The sequence below is a fragment of the Rhinolophus sinicus genome, chromosome 2 (genome assembly GCF_057876585.1).
Source record: "Rhinolophus sinicus isolate RSI-liver-muscle chromosome 2, RSI-T2T, whole genome shotgun sequence".
In the NCBI taxonomy this organism is placed as follows: domain Eukaryota; kingdom Metazoa; phylum Chordata; class Mammalia; order Chiroptera; family Rhinolophidae; genus Rhinolophus; species Rhinolophus sinicus.
Window position 1 is genome coordinate 31,307,290 of NC_142502.1, and position 13,067 is coordinate 31,320,356.

At 38.2% G+C, this 13,067-nt stretch overlaps 1 pseudogene; it reads right to left on the bottom strand.

The window, feature by feature from the left end:
• Positions 1 to 218: 218 nt before the first annotated feature.
• On the bottom strand, positions 219 to 758 carry LOC109446250 (ferritin heavy chain pseudogene; annotated as a pseudogene).
• Positions 759 to 13,067: the final 12,309 nt, after the last annotated feature.

Here is a 13,067-nt window from a genome sequence, read left to right on the forward strand (position 1 = left end):
TAATAACATTTGTTTTGAAAAGAGGACATATCATGTTTGAAGTCACAGGTTTTCTTTCTTTATTTTTCTTTAGGAACCAATACTTTTATTGAAAGAAATGGTAAAATTGGAAGGTAAAAATTTAAGGGAACATTTTGCAAGGGCGGTAATGCAATATGGATGCTCAGTATGTTGACTAGGGGAAGTTACCCATGGCTATACCGAAGGCAGTACAAGGCTCAATTCTTGTCGCTGTCATCCAGAGTGAGCTTGTCAAAGAGGTATTCTGCCAGGCTGGATTCTGAGGACCCCTCGTTGGTGATATGGACACTCAACTCTTTGATGGACATCACCGGCTCCCCCAGCTAGTGATGCTCCAGGAAATCGCACAGGTGGGCATCCTTCTTGCTGGTGGCCAGATGGTGCAGATTTAGCAGGCTCTGGTTCACACTCTTCTCCAGGTACAAGGCGCATTTCATGGCCTTCAGGCCATTCTCCCAGCGGTCACAGTCTGGTTTCCTGATGTTACTCAGGCAAATGCCATCCCCGCACTTGTTCTGTAGCCTCATCAGCCTCTCGGCTTGATCCCTCTCTACCCTCGACTGCTGCAGGAAGAAGGGGCCGAAGTGCTTCAAAGCCACATCCTGGCGGTCAAAGTAGAAATCCATGCACAGTTACACATAGGAGGCGAAGAGCTCCAGGTTGATCTGGTGGTTGACAGCTGCCCTGCAGTAGGGGTGGTAGTTCTCGCACACCTGTGAGGGGTGCCCGGTTGCCATGGTTGGCAGCCTGGACATCGCAGCTGGCAGTGCTGGCGTCACGGCTGGTGGCTCAGGCATCACGACTGGCAACACAGGCATCAAGGCAGGCAGCTCGGGTGTTGTGGTAGTCAGCGCCGGCATCATGGCTGGTGGCACGGGTGTAGTGTTTGGTGGCACAGGCATCGTGGCTGGTGGCACAGGTGTCATGACTGGTGGCGCAGATGTCGTGACCATCAGCGGGAGTGCACTGGCCATCAAGGCCAGTGAGCCATGGTGTGGAGGCGGACTGCGGGGGTGTGGAAGGGATTGTGGGGACTGGGATGGCTGTGGGGGTGAAGGGGCGATGGTGACCACAGTAGCTCTGGGGTCCTTGGAGTGTCCCCAGGGTGGTCAACGAGGGCAGCAGAAACCTGAGTCCTGAATGCGCTAGAAGGGTGGCTCAAGGAAGGCGGGCTCCAAGACCAGGACTACAGGTTTTCTTTATATGAACCAGAGAAGTTAAAATCTAATGTTAATCAAATTATGAAGGTTGGAGGAATTATACAAAAAACCGTAAGATGAAAATCCCGATCAGGACAAATTCTGGGGAATTCTTTAAGTAAGTCTAATGATGTTGATTAGCATTTTTTCATTGTTATGTATATATGTGGCTTCCATTCCTAGATTATAGCATCTGGTGATCAGAACTGTTGTCTAATCTCTGGTTACAGCACTAACACATGGCATCTTCCCTTGTATGGAATGAGTGTTCAATGATAGTGATCATAACATTGATGAAGATGACAGTGATAAAGACAGTATTGCTAGAGTTGAGGTAAAATGTACCTTAGTGTTATTTTATCAAGATTAGAAATAAATAATAAAGAGTACTTTCTAATAAGGAGTCTGGAATTAAAATAGTTAAACCTATTTCTCCTAATTTTAATTTTTCCCATTCCCAATATGAAATTTCTAATAGGGCTAAATTCAGCTTGCTTCTCTTTCTTTCTTTCTTTCTTTCTTTCTTTCTTTCTTTCTTTCTTTCTTTCTTTCTTTCTTTCTTTCATTTTTGGTTGCCTCTCCTCTTATATAGGTACCAACTTTTATAATCTGATCACTTTCAAAAAGACCACTTTTGAGTTTGTCTCTAACTTTGTATTTCTGAAAATGAATCAATAGTGTCAAATCCTAATTGACACAATCAACTTTTGATAAAATGAAGTGCATTCTTCAGAAATCCTTATGCCAATACTTACCACCTCACTTTTATTTCCCAGCTGACATGTGAATAATGTCTACCAAGTGTCTCCAAACCCTGAAAGGAGTCACAAAATGGATTCCCTCCTCAAATAAAGAAGAATTAGGAGACATCAGGTCAAATGGTAAAGTAGGTAAATGGTGTGCTTATCTCCTCTCATGACCATATCAAAATTACCACTAAACTACAGAACAACTATCATTGAAAATCCCCTGAAGTCTAACCAAAGTCGTACAAATGAGGACATATAGAGGGTGCCATGTTGAGACTGGTAGGAGGGGATAGATGCAGAATGGACTGGTCTCACACCCACATGTGACCATTAAATACTGGGAGGGATAAGTCAGCCTCAGAGGTCCCCCACACCAATCCCTCCCCTACTCTCTGAGGAGCAAAGAATTCCAGATACACACCAGGCTCACCAACCCACGGTCTCAGTGCCAGAGAGAGAAGTCCCCATACCCTTTGGCTGTGAAAACCAGCAGAGATTGTGGCTGAGTGAGACAGAGGGCAGCTGCAGTTCCAGGCATTCCTCTTAAAGGGCCCGTGCACAGACTTACCATGTTTCCCTGAAAATAAGGCCTAGCTGGACAACCAGCTCTAATGAGTTTTTTGGAGCAAAAATTAATAAAATAATATAATAAAAGACCAGATCTTATATTATAGTAAAATAAGACTGGGTATTATATTAATTTTTGCTCCAAAAGACGCATTAGAGCTGATTGTCTGGCTGGGTGTTACTTTCAGGGAAACACGGTACTTACTGACAGACTCCCACACTCTTAGCTCCAGTGCTGGGGCAGCAGCTCCAAAGTTACCAGGGACATATGGGGAGAAACTGAATCATCTGGATTCAGGGTAAGTGCTGGAGGGGTAGCTTTCTCCCAAGAGGCTCCAGAGCTGGCAAGCCTGTGGCCAGCTTCAGACCCAGCCAGAGCATCACCTGGCTATCTTGGGGGATGACACACCCAAAGGGCATACTGCTCAGGCACCAGAGCCTTGCTAAAGTCAATCCTACTTCATAGGGTCAGCCCCTGCACAGCAGCTCCTCCACTGTACTCACGGCCAATCCTCACAATCAGCTCAAGGGTCAATACCTCCCACTGATTGTCAAACAGCAGCCAAGGCTCAAATACAACAGGAGGGACACACCTGGAGTACCTGGCTCAGGTAACCAGGAAGACTGCCACTGAGCCCCAAAGCACACCTACTACATAAGCCCACTCCACTAAGACAGGGAGACATAGCAGCTTTACAAATACGTAGAAACAAACACAGGGATGCAGCCAAAATGGAAATACAAAGAAATATGTCCCCCCAAAAAAGAACAGAACAAAGCTCAGAAAAAAGAAAAATATAAACAAAATGGAGACAAGTAATCTATCAGACACAAGTTTCAAAATTATGGTAATAAAAATGCTCAATGATCTCAGTAAGAACTTCAACAAAGAGATCAGAAACATAAAAAGGAGATAGAAAGCAAAAAAGAACAAGTCAGAAATGAAGAATACAATAACTGAAACGAAGAATACTTTAGAGGAAATCAACTATAGATTAGATTCAGAAGAGGGTAAAATCAGCAATTTAGAGGGTAATAGAACACACCCAATCAGAACAGCAAAAAGAAAAAAATCTAAAAAATTAGGATAGTTTAAGGGGCCTCTAGCACAACATCAAACATCACAACATTCACATCAGAGGGTTACCAGAAGGAGAATAGAGTAAGCAAGAAATTGAAAACCTATTTGAAGAAATAATGATGGAAAACTTTTCTAAGCTGGTGAAGGAAATAAATATACAAGTGCAGGAAGTCCCAGCAAGATGAACAGAATCCCAAAGAAGATGAACCCAAACAAGCCCACACTAACACACGTCATAATTAAAATGCCAAAGGTTAAAAACAAGGAAAGAATCTCAAAAGCTGCAAGATAAAAGTCGTTAGTTATCTGCAAGGGAGCTCCCATAAAACTATCAACTGATTTCTCAACAGAAATTTTTCAGGCCAGAAGGGATTGGTACAAAATATTCAAAGTGATGAAAAGCAAGGACCGACAAACAAGATTAACCTACCCAGCAAAGCTATCATTTAGAATTGAAGGACAGATAAAGAGCATTCCAGACAAGAAAAAAGCCAAAGGAGTTCATCAACATGAAACCAGTATTACAGAGAAACTTAGAGGGACTTCTTTAAATGAAAAAATAAATAAATAAAAAAACATGAATAATAATATGGCAATAACTACATATCTGTCAACAATTACTTTCAATGTAAATGGATTAAATGCTCCAATTGAAATATAGGGTGGCAGAATAGATAAGAAAACAAGACATATGTTACCTACAAGAGACTCACTTGAGATCAAAAGACAAAAACAAACTTGAAAGTAGAGATGGGGATAAGATAACTCATGAAAATGAAAACAAAAAGTAAAAGCTTAGGTTGCAATACTTATACCAGACTATATAAAGTTTAAAACAAAGGCTATAACAAAAGACAAAGAAGGACCCAGTAATCCCATTTCTGGGTATTTATCCGAAGAAACCCAAAACATTGCTTCAAGAGGACATGTGCATCCATATATTCATTGAAGCCCTGTGTGCAATAGTGCTGGTACAGATGTGGTGGAGGCAGCCTCGTTGTCCATTGATGGATGAATAGATAAAGTGGAGGTGGTACATATATACAATGGAATATTGCTTGGCCTTGAAAGGGAATGGGTTCTTGCCATCTGTGCTGGCATGGATGGACCTGGAGGTTATTGTACTGAGTGGCGTGTCAGACAGAGAAAGACAGATGAAATGTGATTTTGCTAGTATGTGGAATTTAAAGACTAAAATGAAACAAAATAGAAACAAACTCATAGATACAGAGAACATTTTGATGGTTGCCAGATGGGAGGGATTTTGGGGTGGGGGAAAAGGGGAAAGGATTAAGAAGTCAGGTTTGTTATTACAAAGTAGTCCTAGGGATGTAAGGTATAGCATTAACAATAATGAATAATATTGTAATAACTATGTATGGTGTCAAATGGGTACTAGATTTATTGGGGTGATACATGGGAGGGTTGTTGGGGGGCAGGGTAAAAAGGTGAAGGGATTCATAGGTACAAATTGATATTTACAAAATAGTCATGGGGATATAAAGCATACCCCAATGGGGATATAAAGTAAAGCATAGGGAATATAGTCAATAATATGGCAATAACAATGCACATTGCCATGTGAGTACTAGACTATTTAGGGGGATCACTTCTTAAATTATATAAATGTCTAACTACTATGCTGTACACCTAAAATTAATATAAAATATTGAATGTCAATCGTAATTGAAAAAAATTGTTTTTAACTTTTATTTAAGTGTGTTTTTCCATCAGCTCCAAGTCAAGTAGTTGTTTCAATCTAGCTGTGGAGGGCACAGCTCACTGTGGCCCATGTGGGGATCGAACCAGCAACCTTGTTGTTAAGAGCACCACTCTCTAACCAACTGAGCTAACCGGCCTCCCCTGAAAAATTTTTAAAGGGGGCAAAAGATGTGGGGAATAAGACAAGGGGAATTTGTTTCATGTATAAAAACAAATATGTCAGGGATGTAATGTACAGCATAGGTAATATAGTCAATAATATTGTAATAGTATGATATGGTGTCAGATGGTTGCTGGACTTTTCATGGTGATCACTTCTTTAGGAGTATAAATGTTGAATAATTATGGTGTATACACCTGAAACTAATATAATATTGTATGTTAGCTATATTTTAATAAAAATCTTATAAAAAGAAGAATCAGGAAAAAAAGGAAGAAGAACTGCAGTAAATAAGCAATACTCCTGAGACAAGGCTCTATGTAAAGTTTTGGGGCACTTTAATATGAATTGCAATACATATAAATGTTTTTAGATGTGATATACAAGAACAGTCTTTTTCATGCTGTGTAATCTGTGCAGTAATAATAGAGATATTTATTCTAGTTGTTTTGGCAAAGATTACATTAAACTCATGTCGAAGATGGATGACGGGAGAAATAAAGAGAAACTTCATACAAACATAATGGGACACCTTTTTAAAATATGTTTGGAAAACTTGAACAGTCAACTAAGAAAGACAAAAGAGAGAAAAAAGGGAAAAATGTATTCAGAAGAGCTGGGAAAGCATAGATGAAGGTATGAGTGAGTGTGTGCGTGAGTGTGTGCGTGTGTGTGTGTGTGTGTATGTTTTAGTGTAAAAGAGAAAAAATTATGAGGCACAAAATAATACATTACGCTTATGCTGTTCTACTTTCTTCCAATTTTCCCTGGGGAAAAACAAAATGGAAGAGGGATATCCAAAGTAGAAAACCATTGCAAAATGAGCATGTGGGGTACAGGACAATATCACCTATAGAAGAAGATTGTTGCAAGTACAGAGGAAAAAATAACCTCCCTCATTGGGTGGCAGAACATAAACATAATTCTTTATGTTTAAATAGAAATACAGAGGATAAGAAATTTAAAAATTCTGACAATTAAGTCCGTGAACTCATCCTTTAAAAAAGTGCTACATACCTCATTGCTGAATATCACTATGGTCACCCTTCAATAGTGATATTCAATAGTGACTCCCCTTTGGAAGCTATGCACTGATGCCAGCACCTAGGACCCCTTCAAAGAAATTTTGAAACTCTTTTTCTGGAATGGCCATTAGAGCTGTCGCTGTGTTATACTTGATGTCCTGAATGTCATCAAAATGTCTTCCTTTCAATATTTTCTTTATCTTTGAGTGAAGAAATAAGTCATTGGGGGCCAGATCAGGTGAGCTGGGAGGGTGTTCCAATAAGTTATTTGTTTCCTGGCTAAAAACTCCCTCACAGACAGTGCTATGTGAGTTGCTGCATTGTCGTGATGCAAGAGCCATGAATTGTTAGCAAAAAGCTCAAGTCATATAAGTTTTTCATGTAGCCTTTTCAGCACTTCCAAATAGCAAACTTGGTTAACTGTTTGTCCAGTTGGTACAAATTCATAATGAATAATCCTTTTGATATCAAAAAAGGTTAGCAACATCATTGCAACAAGTTTATGAAGTTAATTGTCAGAACTAATACCTTCTTTGTGTATGTCTGCACTTATGTTCATTTTCATGTCCTCAGCCCTACTTCCCAGCCTATGTTCCTCCCATACAGAGAGGCATAGAGTAAACTGTCATTAAATGTCTAAGGAAATCTTTATGAATTTGAAGTGCTGTTGGGTACAAAAAGTTTTCTTTATGCCTAATGATGTTTTATATTTTGGAAACTTATATTTATGTACTTGATTTTCATACCTTTGATGAAAACCCTTCTCTCCCTTGGGAGGTATCTTTAAACTGTCCAAGATTACAACCTTGTAAAGGACATCCTGTAAAGGATACAGATGGAGCAGTAGAGGAAAAAGAGGATAACAAGAGAAAATTTTAATTCAGCCAAATCTTCCTTAATAATTAATGGATGGACAGATGTCAATGCCAAATCACCCTTATATCCACAGAATCTAAGTGTTGCTTTTCAGGAGACGTACTGCTGTTAGCACAATTATGTTAATCACTTTAGATGTTCATAGTACAGTGATTTTTGACCTGCTGAGCGTGATACATAGCCATAAAATAAATGATACAATTGGCAATTCTATCAAAAGAACCCACCAGTTCCATGTGATATGTTACTTAAAATCCTAGGATTTCAGAGCACATGCTTATCTGACATAGCAAATAACAGAGAGCTCTAGGATATTATTTTCTTCCTGAAGTAAATTATACTTTTGAATGGTTTGAGAATCAAAGAAAGAAGGAAGGAAGGAAGGAAGGAAGGAAGGAAGGAAGGAAGGAAGGAAGGAAGGAAGGAAGGAAGGAAGGAAGGAAGGAGAGGGAGGGAGGGAGGGAGGGAGGGAGGGAGGGAGGGAGGGAGGGAGGGAGAGAGAGAGAGAGAGAGAGAGAACGAAAGAGAGAAAATCATGTGCTACCTCTCTTCTATTGATTTGCTATGCCTTTGCTATTACGTACTTCTGATGACTATCTAGAAAGAATCTGAAATATGCAATATCAAATATCAAGTCTGGTTTCAGTGTGCCATAGAGTTAGGTTGAAGGAAGCCCAAGATCTACAGAGTTTAATCTTCAAAAGTCTTAGAAGAATAACGTATGGACAATATGAATCAGAAGTGTACAGCAATACATGAAGGGATAGAGCCAATATAGAGTAATCATCTTTTTAAAAAGAAGAAGGAGGAGAAAACCTAAACCTTCAAGTACCCCAGACATAGCTCCCTTAAGGGCTCTTTGACCTATTTAGCTCACAGGGAGGTCATAATTACCCACTAGAGAGATGGCATTGCTGGCTAAAGTGGCAGGGGAAAGCTAAGGAAGAGAGTTGAGGGGTGGGGTGGGAGGTATTTTTCCCTCAAGAAACTCTTTAGAACTTTAAAAGGGGGTATTTCCACTGACTTATGCCTCTGCTAAAGGAATTAAATCAGGACTTCCACTACTGGCCCTACCTTGTGTCAACTCCTCTATGATTTTTTTCCAGAAACCAATATAACCAATTTCTATACCAAACATTCTACCAACTCTGTTCTCAAAAACCAACAACTACCTAGTGTAAAATGTTTTTGTGAAATACTTGCAACAAAATATCCATTTACTGACCTTACCATTATTAATTTTCTATAATTATCTTGTTCTACAAAGGATGTTTCTTGACATAGTACTTTTAACTGTTGCCTAAAATATCACACAACTTACATCTGTATAATGCTTTTCGTTTTTCAAGGCTCCTTCATTTATATTAATTTGCTTTGTGAGATACGATAAATATAACTTTTTCTGATTTTGAAGATGAAGAAAATGAATCACCAAAGGGTCACATGGCTATATCTGAGTATAGAACACACCTCATGGTTCCTAGCTTACTAAGAAAATAAAGAAATTCAATTATCTGCCTTGTACAAACCTCAACCCTCTCCTAACTGTACATTTCAACCAAATACTTAACCTAATTTGTAATTAAATATTAGTGAAATATTTTATCATCTAATAATAAGTTCTATAAGTCTATTTTGTTCACCATCATCACTCTTACATCGAGCATGGTCCCTGGCACATTAAAGATAACAATAGATACCTTTTGCATGAATGGATGGATATTGTTTTTTCATCAAATGATATGCAATATTTGCCCCTTCATCTAATTCTAATTCAACTGTATCATTCTGCAGCTCTTTGTTACACTTAGATATCTCTGCAGGTACACATTTTCCACTGGACTTTAGATTCTTAATTATCTATGGCCACCAAGACCTAGTACAGGTGTCTGTCCTGTGATGGTACGCAATAAATGGTTGAAAAAATTAAATTTTCTCCATGCAGTTTAGAAAGCAGTTAGAACAATTTTTGAAGTGTTATGATCATTTATTCAAGACAAGCCACCCACACAGTAAACCCTTGATGAATTTCAGGATATCAGTTCCTATACTTACAACATTTTCTGAGTGAATTTCAGGATATCAGTTCCTATACTTACAACATTTTCTGAGTGAGTGAATACTTTTCCTTCATCTGGAATCATAACACATATTCTAGGAGCCATGATTCCTGCCTATCTATCAATGTGAGATCATAATCTTCTTTAAAAAAGAGATCCTTCTTAAGCCACTATCACAGAGAAAGTGAAATAGACTGGCCATTTGAACTGTGACATTTCTTGCCAATATGTTAACATTGCCAGTAATTGTTCTCAGTTGGATACTGAATACCCTACAACAGGTGGAGAGTGCTTTGCAGGTTTTTCTTCCTGTTTCACATGGGCGTCAAGCTCTTATACTTGAATGTGAGAAATGCCAATGATTAAAAATTTTGACCTAACATTCTATACAAGTATTAAGTTGCACTTTGTGAAATTAGAAAAATGAATATTTCCCAAAGATTTCCTCCACACCTCAAAGGGAAAAATGACATTTTCAGTTCTTGCTTCTCAATCAGAAATAAAGTTCTCCCAATTTAAGAAGGGAAAACAGCAGTAATTCAGAGATATTTTAAAGGTCAGTAATATATGACATAGAACTAAAGTCTGTGAAGAAAATCACTACTTTGAAAGGATAAAGCTATTCATTCAACCTTCAAATACACTAATTAAAGCAATATCTTCCTAAAGAAAAAATGCTAAGTCAGATATTTAACAAAATAGTCTAGTTTCATTGAAATCTGGATTCATATAACCAAGAGGTTTTTAAATGTCACTTAAACCCTTACACAAATGATATCGAAGGTGATATAAAGAGACATTTTATTCATCACATGATTCAAATCTCTGAATTTCCTTACTACTAGGTTTTGTTTGTTAAGGGTTAAACTTTGTTTCATATATATATATATATATATATATATATATTTTTTTTTTTTTTTTTTTTTTTTTTTTTTTTTAAGGGACAGCTGGGGATCCACTCCCTTTAACTTCCCTACAAAACTGGACCTATTTTTTCACCTGAAAAACATTTATCTGCCCAATTGATTGCTAGTTCTTGATCACTTGCTTTTGGTCTTTCTATTTTTACTCTTAGTAGTCATAAAACTAGGAAGAGTTTCTAATTATAAATTATTAAAGCCTTAGTGTAAAACCTGCTTGTGAATTTTTGTAAATCATTTCAATTTTGATTTTTTTATTTCTCCACTCACTCATCTACTCTAGCTTCACTGTAATGATGCTTAAGATTTGGTTTTACTTTATATATAAAAATTATAATTTATAAATGTGTCTAACGTGAAAACTAAACCCCATTCAACCTGCTTTAGCTCCTAGAAAGAACAAAATGTACACCAGCATGAACAAATGTACAATCAACTTCTGGGAACACAAGAGTGAGGCAGGCATCTTAGTTCAGGATGCTACAGCAAAATACCATGAGCTAGGTGGCTTGTAAACAACAGACATTTATTTCTTACAGTTCTGGAGACTGAAATTCTGAGATGAGGATGGCCAGCATGGTTGAGGTCTGGTGAGGCCTCTCTACTGGTTTGCGGACTAATGACTGTTTATTGTATCCTCAACTGGTGATGAGCAGAAAGAGGAAGAAAGCTCTCTGGTGACTCTTCTAAAGGCACTAATCCCATTTATGAGAACCCCACACTCAATGACCTCACCTAATTCTAATTATCTCCCCAAGGCCCCACCTCTTAATCATTTTGCAGGATGGGATTTCAACATGAATTTGGGGAGGGGGGACAAACATTCATTTCATAACATGGAGTAACTGCTATATCAGATAGGATGCCAAAGGGGATCAGAATATACTATCCCCAAATATGTCACTTGACATAAAGATTATTTTATGCTAAAGGCAATTGAGGAGCTGAAGATGCAGGAAGAACTTTCTGCCCTCCCCCCTTTTGCCTAAAAGCAGAGCATAAATTTCCCTTTATAGAGGTGATATAAATTTCCATTTGTAAGTGTGTTCCCCTCTCCAGGAAAAGCAAAACAACTTATCTGCATAACTGTACTCAGCAACACTTATCTAGCCATCTTTCCCACAGTTCACTGTGTCTAGCACCCAAATCCCTTTTTTCCTTCTCTACTATCTATTGTCATAGTTAAAATGGCACATATGCCCTTGGGTCTAACAGTCTCTTTGTGTTTTCACTTTTCTTCTGTGAGGCATGGGTGCACATAAAAATATTAACATCCACAAAGAAACATATGCCTTACTCCTATTAACCCGGCTTTTGTCAGTGTAATTTGCAGTCTCCCAAACACTGGTACAAAGAGGGTAGGAGAAAAGGTTTTTTATTCCACCAATACTTTTGGCTGCAAAAAACAGAAAAGCCATTAAAATGAAATTGGCTTCAGTAAAGGTATCTGTTATGTCATATAGGAATTCATTGCAGTGTCAGGGCAGGAATGGTTAGTTGGTTAATACATCAGTCCATTAGACAGTAAAGAATTCAGGTTCTTTACATCTCATCCACACTGCCATCATCTGAATGTAGGCATTTGTCCTCAAGTCTATCTTTGCATGATAGCAAGATGATTGTAATAGCTTCGAACATTATATTCTCACCACACAACAATATCCAAACATCAGAATGGATAGAAGGCATATTCTCTTCCTTATATCCTTAAATAAGCATGGTTACAATTTCCCCAGAAGCTTTCCAACTGATTTCCCTTCACATCTCACTTGCCAAAATTCTGTCACATGTCAATGCCAGAATGAATCACTTGGCAGGGGAATGGAATTACCATAATTGGCTTGGACTAATCAAGCTTCACCCCTGGAGTTGGAAAGGAAGCCAAATTCTCCTGATGCTCATCGTCCCTGGGAAGAGCAGGAACAAAATCAGTGAATGTTTGTGTGTAGGCCACCAACCGACACTGTCATGGTTGCTAAAGCAATCTCTTTGTTCTGCTCATGCATTTCTTGCTCTCCTGCTTTCATTACATACTTAAAATATTGACTTATTTGTTTCATTTTTCACAACCCAAAGTTTGTAGCACCAGCTTAAAGAGTTCCCACTAGACCACTTTGTGGCATGTCTTATAAATAGGCTAACATTCTGTTCACACAAGAAGCACTTATAAGCACATTAAGAAATGCAATTGTCCATTAACCTTCCTAGTCTTTGAAGAACAGTAGCATAATTCACTCAAGATACCTGGGGGGCAGGAAGTAGCCACAGCATCACTCAGCAGATTCTATTTAGTTCTTCAGACTCAAAGATCATGATGTTTGTGGTACCTTATAAACTCCTCAAAGAGCAAGACTCATCTCCCACAGTGATATATTATGGGCAGATAATAAAGATTCATTGGATAAATTAATAAATCAGTGTTATTCTTCTTGTGACTCTCTTCTACAGGCTGACTAGATGTAAATTGCCTGTTGGAAGTTCATTAAACCTCTATCTATTTATGGTCTGACTCTCCTTCGCCCCAGAAATTCTAGATTCATCTGGCAAAAATGACCACTTGCATTCAGCTACATTAAATTAATAAAATCCATTAAACTATACCATCCTGTTTCATAACAGTTCATAGATTTGCATTATTGTTTGATATGTTTGGGGATTATAATGAAAGCATTATTTCTTCTAACATT